Consider the following 12515-nt stretch of genomic DNA (forward strand, 5'->3'; position numbering starts at 1 on the left):
TTCCTGTATGTCAATATCTCTTGTACTGGGGAACTCAAAACTCAACACAACACTCCACATGCAGTCTCAGAAGTGCCAGGCAGAGGAGAATAATCACTTCCCTTGACCTGCTGGCTACCTTCTTACTAATACTGCCCAGTACCTGGTTGGCCATCTTTGCGACAAGGACACACTGCTGAGTCATGTTCAATTCTTGTTGACCAGGACCTCTCGTCTTTTTGTGCAAAGCTGCTTTCCAGCCAGTCAGTCCCTGGCCTGCACTGTTGCATGGGGTTATTCCATCCCTGGTGGGGGACTTGGCATTTGCCTCTCTAGAACTTCATGGTCCTGTCAGCCCATTTTTACAGCCTGTCTAGGTCCCTCTGAATAGCAGTCATACCCTCCAGCATGGCAGCTGCTCCCCCTGGTTTGGTATCATCTGCAACCTTGCTAGGAGTGAGCTCTGTCTCATCACCCTGGTTGCTAACAATCATGATAAACGATATTGGTCCAGTATTAGTTCCTGAGGGATGCCACTGGTAAGAGTCTGCCAGCTGGACTTGCTACTGGTGATTGCCACTGTCTGAGCCCAACCAATTTTCCACCCTCTCGCCAACCATTTACCCAGTCCATAGTTCTCCAGTTTGGTTATGGAGAGTCCATAGCCTCTCCGGGCCCCTGTTCTAGTGCTTAACCACACTCACAGTGAAGATTTTTTTCCTTATATCCAGTCAGATTTACTTTTGCTGAGATTTTTGATCATTGATTCTTTTATTTTTGCTGTGTACCTCAGAGATGGGCTCCATCTTCCCCATAAATCCACTTTCAGTTGTAGCAGACAGAGATTAAATCCCTTTCCACCATCTCTTCTCCAGGTTGAAGAAACCCAGCTACATCCATCTCTCCTCATACAGCAGGTTCTCCAGCCATCTAGCTGTCTTCATAACACTCTGCTAAACTTGCTCTAGTTTTCACTCCCTCTCTTGCAACAGGGGATCCAGAACTGGACACAGTGCTCTAGGTGCAGACTCAGGACTGCCAATTAAAAGGGGAGTGAATGCTCCCCTCAACCTGCTGGCTATGCCCAAGGTGGTCTCTACCTTCAAAGCAGAAGAGGCAATGAGAAGGCTCTGCGGGAGACAGGGACTGTGATATGTCCTGGGATCCCAGTCTCCCCATCACCCAGCTTGGAGAGCTGGCTGATGTGTATGACAACTTTCATTTGGACAATGTGGGTGCATTTCATTCCTACAGAAACCAGGACACAGAAGTAAGGAGGTGTGTATGCCCCCAGTCTTGCTTCTGTATGGTGTTTGGAGGCATCTGGGGCTAGATACTCAAAAAGAGCTCCTAGGTCCTGCAGGCTATGCTGTAGTCTAGAAGATTGCTCAAAATGGAAGCTGGCAATCCCTACCCTGTATAAATAGTATAGGGGTATGGCTGAGGAGACAGAGGGCTGGGGAGTCTTGTTTTGACATGCACAGCCTATGCTTGTGGGAGTTATATGGTAGCTGTAAATTTGAATCAGCTGTGTATAACAAATCTTATCTGTATATTGTGGTTTTGCTTGTGCAACAGAACAGCCCCAGTGGGGCCCAGATTAGATTTGTATGGGAAGCATAGTCAAAACTAGGCATTTTTCCTTTGGGAAAATGTGTGTGCTTTGAGCAGATGTCTGTGGGAAAGATAGATAAGTAGCATTGTGATCCATTGGGTACAAGGATAAGAGCTAATTAATTGTTTTGGTTTTGGCTGGGATAGAGTTAATTTCCTAGTAGCTTGTGTGGTGCTGTGTTCTGGATTTGTGAAGAAAACAGTATTGATAACACACCAATGTTTCAGCTGTTGCTGAACGGTGCTTACACAGTGTCAAGGCCTTTTCTGCTTCACAGACTGCCCTGCCAGTGAGTAGGCTGGGGGTGCACAAGAAGTTGGGAGGGGACACAGCTGGGACAACTGACCCCAACTGACCAAAGGGAGATTTGATACCGTATGACATCATGCTCAGCAATAAAAGCTGCGGGAAAAAGAAGGAAGGGAGGACATTTGGAGTGATGGCGTTTGTCTTCCCAGGTAACCGTTATGCATGATGAAGCCCTGCTTTCCTGGAGATAGCTAAACATCTGCCTGCCAATGGGAAGTAGTGAACAAATCCCTTATTTTCCTTTGCTTCACGCACAGCTTTTGCTTTACCCATTACACTGTCTTTATGTCAACCCACGAGTTTTCACACTCTTACCCTTCCAATTCCCTTCCCCATCCCACTGGGGGGAGTGAGTGAGCGGCTGTGTGGGGCTTAGCTGCCTGCTGGGGTTAAACCACAACATTAATATTTGTGATCAGTTCTGTGGATGGCATGTTAAAGACTGGTGCAAGCTCCCTAGTCTTTTTTCTTGCTTGAATTAAGTAGTTTGGACTTTACTGAGATTTTCAGTTTTCGGGAGAATTTTAGGAACACTTTCCTTTTAAAAGAACTAAGTCGATAGCTGTAAAAGGAGGGCTACCATTGAGCTTGCATATTGCTGGAACAAGGCAAGAAAAACAAAAGCTGAGCTCTAGCAATAAACATCAGCCCAGGAATGGTAATATTTGTTCAGCAATTTATTGGGTAGTCATTCCAATGTACTGGTCGTGGCTGGTTTATCACTTTTAGATTGATATTCATGCGTGTTTTGAAAAATAGAATGAAGATGAGGATTTTTCTGTTTGGTTTTTTTTTTTTCAGCTTGCTTCCTTTTTTTTTCTTATGTATTCTATGTACTCCCACACTGATACCTTAATAAACTATTCTTACCTCTCATATAGAAGATTTATGGTTGTTTTTAATTAAGAAATCATCAGCCAGTATTTGACAGGCGATTTTCAGCCTCATTACAAATGTGTTCTTGATTAAATTTCAGGTATATTCAATATCCTGTAAATCAGAGAAGAGTGTTTTCTCTTTTCTACTGTTCTATAGTAAACATGACAGACATGATGTCTGCCAATAGCATGTGATTAGCATGAAGTACAATAATTTTAATGGGGAATTGAAAACTGTGTAAACCTGCCTCCTTAGAGTGGAGCTGAATTCAGTAGCTTCCTCAGCTGGAGAACAGTTAGGAAAGTGTTGACTGGCCCATCAAGAAGATTTCTTCTTACACAGAAAGGAAAAAAAGAAGGTTGGAGGTCCTTAGTCTGTGGCCTTCTCAGGAATGGGATTTCAGAGTTGGAGAGAAGGAGGAAGAAAAAAAAGTAATAGAAATCAAAGCTGAGCAGAGGAACTCAGTATTGCATGCTATGTGATGGCAGTGTCAGCACAGAGGCAAAGTATATTAAAAAGGTATGTGTGTGTGTCTTAGAGAGACAAAGGGAGTATCTGAAGAGGGGAACAAGCACTTAGAGCTTTGCATGTCAACAAAAGTGAGATGTTGAATCTAGAAAGTAAAAAGGAAAATCAAGACCTGATGGCAGGAAGGATAAAACTCACTAATGGACCTCACAGAAACTGCCTAACCTCCTGCCAAACAGGGCTTAAAAGGAAAAAAGCCACAAGACTGCTTCCTTCTATTTTTGAAGATGCTAGGCATCTTCTCTCCAGTAAGCTGGGTGTACCTGAATAGTCTGACATTGTTGCGTATAATGTCTATGGCTGGTTATATCCAACACAACCTTTCCATGCTGGCATTTCCTCTTTCTCTTTTCTTAATAAACCAAATTTCAGTTAGACTGGCTGGGTGACATGGGGTTTGTCTTAAGGCTGTTGAAAGATGCCCTGCACTCTGGTTGCCACTAGAAAGGCACTCGTTGCTGGGTCTTCTCCCATGCCATTAACTGGCTGAGCATGTCCAGGAAAGTGCCTAAAAGCCAAGGAGAAGTACCGAGTAGAAGGTTTGCAGGTGACAGTAACTACCATAAATATCTATTCTTCACACTGTATTTTAATCTATTTTAGGTCCTATAGCACAATTTGAAGGACTTTGGAGCCTGTCTGGTGCTCACTGTAGTAATTCTCCTGGTCTAGTCTGGTCTGGTCTAGAGTGACTTTTGAGGTATTAATAGTCCTACTTAACTGCACTCAGATGATGCTCCAATGTGTTTACCACCTCCAGGCTAACATTCTCCACCCCTTTTGCAGAGCTTAGTATGATTTCTAAGTGTTGCATATTTTAAATAAGGGTGACCCACACTGGCATTGACGTTAGCTTTGCTGACGCCCAACAAAAAGGAGCGTACAAGCTGAAAAACACAGAATTGATTTCACATTTGTTCGCAGCAGCACGACATAAAATTGCAGCAGATTGGAAACAAAAGGAAGTTCTGTGTCTAGAGGAAAGAGGCTGAAAGGATGTTTGGAAGTGATGATAATGGAAAAGTTAACTGATGCCAGAAGTGATTACACAGGAGGCTTCCGCGCAGTGTAGCCGCCTTTCTACAACTTTACTCAGCAAAACTCAGCACTATCCATTGCCTGATGCCCCCAGCTGCCCCAGCAATTTTTCACACTTCTGCAAACGGTGGTTAATATAACATTTTCCTGCTCTGCTGCTTAGGGACATATATCAAAAAGATGGCTTAATTTCCAAAAGGCTGCGATGTATAATATGGAAATAGTGCCACATGTAAGCTCACTACTAATATTTTGTCCAGTGCATTTTGTTTGAACATGCTTTAATCTGTCAGCTTTTATTCCTGATCTGTGCTACAGCTATATTTTTCCTTTGATCAAAATGAAAGTAAAGAGAAAGGATAAGCACAGACTGGGTAGATAAATTAATTCATATTTTTATTGGGACACATGATCCTAAAATACATGCTATTCTGTACTGAACCAGAATTTTAAAACCCACTGCAAATGGGGTTAAATTGGTAGGGTTATGTTTAATTATTTCCACTCCTCTTTCTCCTGCCTGTCTGACTCATTACCCTCCTTTAATCTCCCCAGCAAGATAAAACTGAATAGCATAGGTGGGTAAACATCTTAGTTTTCAAATGACAAAACAGAACTATGTGCATGAAAGTCTAATCAACAGAGCTGAGCAGGAATTTTGTGATCCAACATTTTCTCATTAGAAAATGCAGATTTGAACATCATCTAATGGGACAGAGGGAAAGACAGGGAAAAAAAAAGACATTTCCATAAGGCAAAAAATTTCTATTGAAAAAGACTTGTGCAGTAACATTCCAATGTTTCATTTTGAAACAACTTTCAATTTGCTTATTATTTTGGTTAGAAATTTAAGCTGTGATAATTATAAAATAGCTCTACAGCATTAAATTATTATATTTTAAAAATTAATCATAAGCTTGCTATATTCAAGTTTAAAAACATTCAGCATCAAAAATGAAACCTTCTGATGCTATCAAGAAAAGCTTTGACCAAACAAAAATAAAACCCCTGAATTTGTTTTACGTAGCACTTTCGATGTTGTTCGGTTTCCTTAACTTTAAGCAAACAAACAAACAAACACCACAAAATCTTGTGAAATATCTTGTAGCATGGACAATTTTATTCTTGCTCAGCATTTTTTATCAGTTAAATTTACCAACAAAGCTTCTTGAAACAAAATAAAGTCATCGGAATTATTGGTGGATTAGACAGGATTTACTTTTCCTTACTTGCACAAATGCCATGTGATCTCAATGAAAACTTGCATCTTAAGACTTCAAACTTTGATGCTTGAAACAGTCTGAATTGTGTAGACTGGGGCTACTTTTTTAAAAATTTTATTTCTACTAGAAAATTATCTGCCTATGGAAATTAGATGAAACGGCAGGCAGTAGACCCTGGCTGGCTGCAGTCAGAAATATGAGCTCTTTGAGGAGGGATAGTGGGTCACTTTTATCTCAGTCTTTTGGTTTCTGTTAGATCTTAAAACCCTGGTATCATTTTTTGGGTACTGTGCAGACTCTGTAGAACAGAATGTACATCACTGCTAGGCTGGGCACTGAGGATATGGCTTGCAACCACCAGCTGCTGCACAGCTGGCTGGGCTCCTCCTCCCCCAGCACCCTCCTTAGCTTAGGGGACATTTGGGAGCATAAAGGGTGATGGTAAGAAAGACGACAGGGAGAATGCAATTTCCTGTCTGAAGCTGTCCTAGGTTAGTATAATGAGATGAATCTTAACTAAGCCTGAGGCTGATTTATACTAATGTGATGCTAACCTGATATGTGTCCTGGGTCAGGGTGTGCAAAGATGGTAGTAAGCCGATCCCAAAATGTAAAATCCAGTCTGTAGTACTGTAACGGATAAAATAAATCATTGCATTAGGCTCGCACACAAAGCACTCTGGTTTAGACCAGGTTGATAGAATTGAATTAAACTGAGCTAAACTGTACTTTGAAAACAATTCATGCTTTCATGCACTGTGATTTGCCTTTTAAAGGAAAAAGATATTAATCTATATTTTGAGAACCTAGTGTGGGCTTTGCTGAACTAATTCTGTGCACAGACTGCACTGTGCATTTTCACAAACCATTAATGGGAATTCAGAGGCCTCAGTGCTTTCTGTATTGAATCTCCATCTGGTGTTAACACTTGGACAAGAGCTATCGAACTCTCCCAGCAGTAAGGGAGGCCTTGGACTCAAGGAGACCTGCACGGACAGAATCTGTAATAGTAATATCTTTAACCTTAGGGTACCAGAGATGGATCTAATAGCACTGGCGTTTGTGCTAGGCTCAGACCTTAAATCATGCCTTTCAGTTGATATATAAGGCCAGATTCTTTAGTGTCCTCTGGCTGCTTTGAGCTTTTCCTGTGAGGCAACAAGCCCTAAGCTGAAGTTGACTGGCTGGTTAAACCAAATTTATAGTTGTTCTTCAGTGCCAGAAAGACACAGTTAATCTGAACCATGATTTACAAATACTGAGAGAAGAGTGTCACAACATTATCAACCTTTAATGATGATGGAATCGGTAAGCTTTCATAAGCATGTTCCTAAGGGATAAATATAGAAATAAAGAGGTTCAGGTCAAGCAGTTACCCCTTCATGGACTGGGGATCTTGTGTACATAAAATATCTGACGAGGATATGGTGCCCTGGTATTCTGTTTTATTTCACTACCTAATGGCTAAAACCTGGAGTTGGTGGGTGGGGGCGGAACATTTAGCTCTTCCTCTTCTTCAATGTATATTCTAAGGGAATCAGCTCTGCATTTTCAGAGGTATCTTGCATGTTAAAACACTTCTAACCAAGATCCCAAAACAATAGCAGCTCTCAAATATATTTTTCCTGGATGAGTAACTGAATCTTTTCCAAAAATCAGCAACACCAGAGATTGTCCATAGGGCCGGGTTATACCTATCAACTCCCTTTTTGCTCTGATACAGAATGCACTTATGTTGTCCTTCTGTTTACCTCTTTCTTTGAGAAAGGACATGTTCCCGGTGTTGCTTTAGATTCTATTTTAAACTGTAGATGAGGTCATAATGTTAGGCCATAATTCTTGGTATTGCTTTTTAGCTGAGCGCTTCCATCTCTCACAAGTGACACTCTCTCTCTTGCAGGACTGCTGGGCTTTTGCCTACGATGACATACTTTGAATTCTGGAGGAAATCTGCAGGATAAGAATACATTTGAGAGACTGGCACTTTAATCAGCTAACTGAGCCAGACTCTGTTGTGCCTGGCGTATCCTAAGGCAGTCAAAAGGACTGGTTGCACCTTTCTCTCCTTACCCCTGGAACAAAGATTACACCATCCTGTGCTTTAACAGCCTTGGGGAGCTTTGGTAGTCTGTTGCAAATGAAAGAAAAGTTCAACAAGTTAAAAGTATCCAGAATGCAACATGCATTGCCTCCATCACATGGCTTCAGAGGTGGCAGAAGACAACGATGATGGCTGATCTCTACTGGGTGGTTCTTCCATGCATAAGGAATCTCTTGCCAGGGACACCCATTGGCCTTTGAGATCTGGAATGCTGCAAAGTACAAAGTACTCCAGAGATGTCCTTGCTGTTAGCATTGCTCACTAAAACCCTACAACCACCATATGTTTTGGCATTCCTTCTCCAGGTGCACAGCTTTAAGCATATACTCCATCCCTTTGATTTCAATGCAACAAAAATGGCCAAGAGGCATCGTGGAGTCTCCTGCGCCTCTGAGCACAAAAGCAAATCAATAAATGCATCCTGAGACAGATGCGTCTTCTCAGCACATCACAGGTAAGTCTTCTGCTTTATTTGTAAGGTCTGTCTGTGAGTTTTGAGATGTACTCTCTGATATTTGTATAATGGCTCAATTCTCTTCTTTATCTGATGCATTTCGGAGAAGGGATTTACATGTGCATAAAAAACAGTATTATAGTTCTCTCCCTCCCAAATAAGCCATCAACTTGTGTTACCAATAGGACTCTGGGGGAAGGGGGCAGGGGGAATAACATTACAGTTAAAGCATGAAATAATACCCATACTTGTAATTTATGTCTACATTGACAATGTCTACAGCACAAATGACCTGGTGGATATTTTTTTCTGCAGCATTTGCTTCAGTCCATGCAGCTGATGATGCAAGGCCTTGTTATGAACATGGCATGTAAAGCTCTTACAGGTGTTGCTAGTTTCCCTGTGCAAGGCAGGGCCAGCAGGCATCCCTAATTGTATCTTATTGACAGAAAAGGCTCCCAGGAGATGAGGGCCAATTACCAAACCCAGTATAGCCATGCTTGTTTTGGAGAAACAGAGAGGGGGAAAAAAAGCATGTAAAGGAGAAAGAAGCTAGAAAGCTTTCCCAGCTGAAAACTTTGATGAATTTTGAATGTTGCTGTGCAGAGGAGAAAGCAATGCAATATGGCTTGTATTTGGAAAGGAGGCTTCAATGCCATGTGTTTAATGCAGCATCCCCTTTTATCACAGAACTACCTGAATGTTCTCTCTCATGTGGAAGTACTTTTGCCTTCAAGTTTCCATCTTTTTGCATCATCGATACTCCTTCAAAACACTTTTTTTCTCAAAGAACCCACAGTTCTCAAAAGACAACAACTCTGAGAGATCAGTGTGGAATGAGAGTTGAGGGACTGTGATAGCTGAGCAGTAGTGACTCTCACTCATGAAAACATATGGATGTGAGAGAGGATAGACATTGTTTTGCCAGTGGCTGGAGAACACAAATGCAAAACAACAGTCCAGCTTGTCAGAATCACTACGCATGGACATCCATGAGTGGATATTCATTATAAAAATATTGCTATGCTTAAAGTTCCCGATCCCAGTAGGAAGGCTTCAGAAAATGTTGCGTTTTAAAGTAATGCTGATGCTATTTGCTATTCTGTAACCCACTGCTCTATTGAGCATAGCTAGCAGATCTTTTGGAGGGTCCTGTGCATGTAGGAGGTGAAGGTGCAAACTGGTGTATGGTGCTGTCTGTTAAACAGATCTTGGAATTCACATTGTCACTCAATGGTGCTGGAGAATGTACTCTGACTTTCATGGGGACATGAGTGCAGATGTCACCCTGCTCACAAGAACAATTTCAAGGAGGACTGACGGCAAACATTCTACCAGAATTTTTTTCTTTTGGAAATGCTGATGGATCAAAAGCTAAAAGTTTCAGAAAGTGGGTCAATTTAGAGGAGAGTTTATTTTTTAAATATGTGTGAAGTGTTCCCCTGGCCCTTTCCCAAATGAAGATTAAAATTTTCCATATTCTTTTTTCTTTTGCATTTTAGTGCCCTATTACAAAAGTCAGGACTAGAGTGCAAGGGTTTAATTTTCACTGGTACTTTGCTTGCTGTGAAGTAAAAACAATACCTTTTGTTTTGTATGAAATTTTGAAGGTTAAGTCATTCAGGTTCAGTCCAGGTATTGTTTTAAAATCACAGTTCTTCCTGAGTTTGGTGCCAACAGAATGCTCTGACTTGGAAAAATTATTCAATGCACAAGGAACATTCCTAGTGAAAATAGTCCAACAGGGAAGTAAATGGTTATGAGTATGCAGGCCCAACACTGGTGTCCTAATCTAAAATCTAGTATATCAGCCCTGTGTAGATCCCGGGTCTCTCAGCATCCCTCTCCATGGATATTATATGTAAATAATTAAACCAGGCAATGATTTGCAGAGGTATCTACTGACATGCTTGGAAAAGCTATTGCAAATGAGATGCAGGTTGATGTGACAACTTTTAATTTTTCCCAGGAATTAAAACACCATTTGGGGCTGAGTAGAGTCTCCATTCTCCTCTCTGGTAAAAGTCTCCTTGAGCAGGAAGAGTGGATCTGATTCAAGCTTCCATTACACGTTGTGGGATCCTCTGCAGACTTTGCCTCCTATTCCCAACCCCGCCAAGGATCAAGCAAAACGGATGATCAGCAGAGCTCTGCCTTCTGCTAAATCTGCTATATCCTTTTTTTCCCTTTCCTAGACTCCCTCCCACTTCACATTCTGCTCTAAAGCATGCATAACCATAGACTGTAATACCAAATGCGCCATTATTCTGTGAATGCTTTTTTTTTTTTTTTGTTAACTACTGGTCATATAATATGTATGAGAGAAATAAGATACATCATGGGTAAGGGAGGATGTACCATTATCTCTTCCCCTGAATTAGCAAAAGCACATCTATGAAAACAGAATCATTTTTTTAATGAGGATGGGATACAACAGTCTAGAACAATTAATCTCTTTGAAATAGTCGTGGTACGTCCATCATGCTGGGCACCAGTCCTCAGGTGTTGGCTGTTGAGACAGATTCCCAAAGAAGGTGTCATTTTGCCACGCAGTTATACTTAAGGAGTGGTGCTTGAAAGGATGGTGATTCTCAAAGTAGTGAGTCCAGAGCTACCTGTGCAGCACACTGACCACTCATCTCACAGGTGAAATAAAAACACACTGCAGGAATAAGAACATAGATTTGTGTGATGGCCACATATGCACTTGTAGCCATTCTTGTTATTGTAGTATAGCTCTCAACTAAAGTGCAAAAATCTTCAGGATTCAGGGCCTCTTCTGCTTAAGTGTTAGTAGGTATAACTTCTTGTATAACAAGGCTGAGACCTCTGTGTGATATCAGAGTACAAATTCATTGCATTTACCTGTTGGCTCCATTTGAGGAAGTCTTAATGGTGGTGGGTAGAAAGCAGGGATGATCTTAGGACAAGAAGTCTCACTAGCAGTTTGCTGTGCCTGCTGGAAACACAGGCGCATTGTGGGTTTGCACAGCCTGCGTGCTGCTTGGTCCAGTCATTTTGCAGCAGGAGGAGCCCCTTGTTTGGAAGTTGAAGTTAGAAAGTGAAGGACAAGTAATGGCACTTCATGTCTGGCAAAAGCAACTTTTTTATCTTTGCAGGAAGAGCCCAGGGAGAGGTGAAGAGAGCAAGACAAATCTGACGAGCAGAGGAACCGTGAGAGCAGGCAAGGAGAAGGAGAGATAGCACACAGTTTGAGAAGGAGACAAGGCGCAGATAAGGAGCTGTATCTATCTAATAGATATTCTTCCCCTAATTCTAATGGAAATTCTGTCTCCCAGAGCCTGTCAGTGGAAACCTAATCCACCTCCAAGGGATACGCAGCATTGCTCAAAGCAGAATCCAGATGACAACAAGGTCATTTTCATCTCATCAGCTATAACGCACAGCCTGACACCTTCCTCCCCCCCTCACTTCCCCTTCCTTGCACAAGCTGAGAAGGAGAGGACAAGTTGAATGACAGGTAACATTTCTACAACACACAGCAGAATCCATGCATGGCTCTTCTGCTGCTGAGGAGAGTTTAACTTTGCTTTTCTGAAGAGTAACTACTCTGTTGTTTGTTTTGGGCTCTACAGGTGACCAAGGAGTTGCACTGAACAAAGAGTTGCTGGAAATGCAAAGTTTAAAGAGCTGGCAGGTTGTCCTGGGCTGGTTTCAGCTGGGATAGAGTTAATTTTCTTCTTAGTAGCTAGTATAGTGCAGTTTTTTTGATTTAGTAGGAGAATAATGTTGATAACACACTGATGTTTTTAGTTGTTGCTAAGTAGAGTTTATATGAAGTCAAGGATTTTTCAGCTTCTCATGCCCAGCCAGCAAGAAGGCTGGAGGGGCACAAGAAGCTGGGAGGGGGCACAGCCAGGACAGCTGACCCAAACTGGCCAAAGGGTTATTCCATACCATATGACATCATGCCCAGTATATAAACTGAGGCGAGTTGGCCAGGAGGGGCAGATCACTGCTCAGGAACTAACTGGGCATCGGTCAGCGAGTGGTGACCAATTGCATTGTGCATCACCTGTTTTGTATATTCTAATTCTTTTAGTATTATTATTGTAATTTTATTATTATTATTATTATCATTATTATTATTTTTCTTCCTTTCTGTCCTATTAAATTGTCTTTTTCTCAGCCCACGAATTCTTTTTTTTTTTTCCGATTCTCTCCCCCATCCCAGTGGGTGGGGGGAGTGAGAGAGCGGCTGCGTGGTGCTTAGTTGCCAGCTGGGGTTAAACCATGACATAGGTGAACTATCTTTACCCGCCTTCTTTCAACCCTGCCAATGGAAAGCAGAGGGTATATTACAATCTGGTCTCAATTCAGTGTTAACCTTACATTGAGGGTGGACTAGATGACCTTCTGAAGTCCCTT

The sequence above is a fragment of the Gymnogyps californianus genome, chromosome 1 (genome assembly GCF_018139145.2).
Source record: "Gymnogyps californianus isolate 813 chromosome 1, ASM1813914v2, whole genome shotgun sequence".
NCBI lineage: Eukaryota > Metazoa > Chordata > Aves > Accipitriformes > Cathartidae > Gymnogyps > Gymnogyps californianus.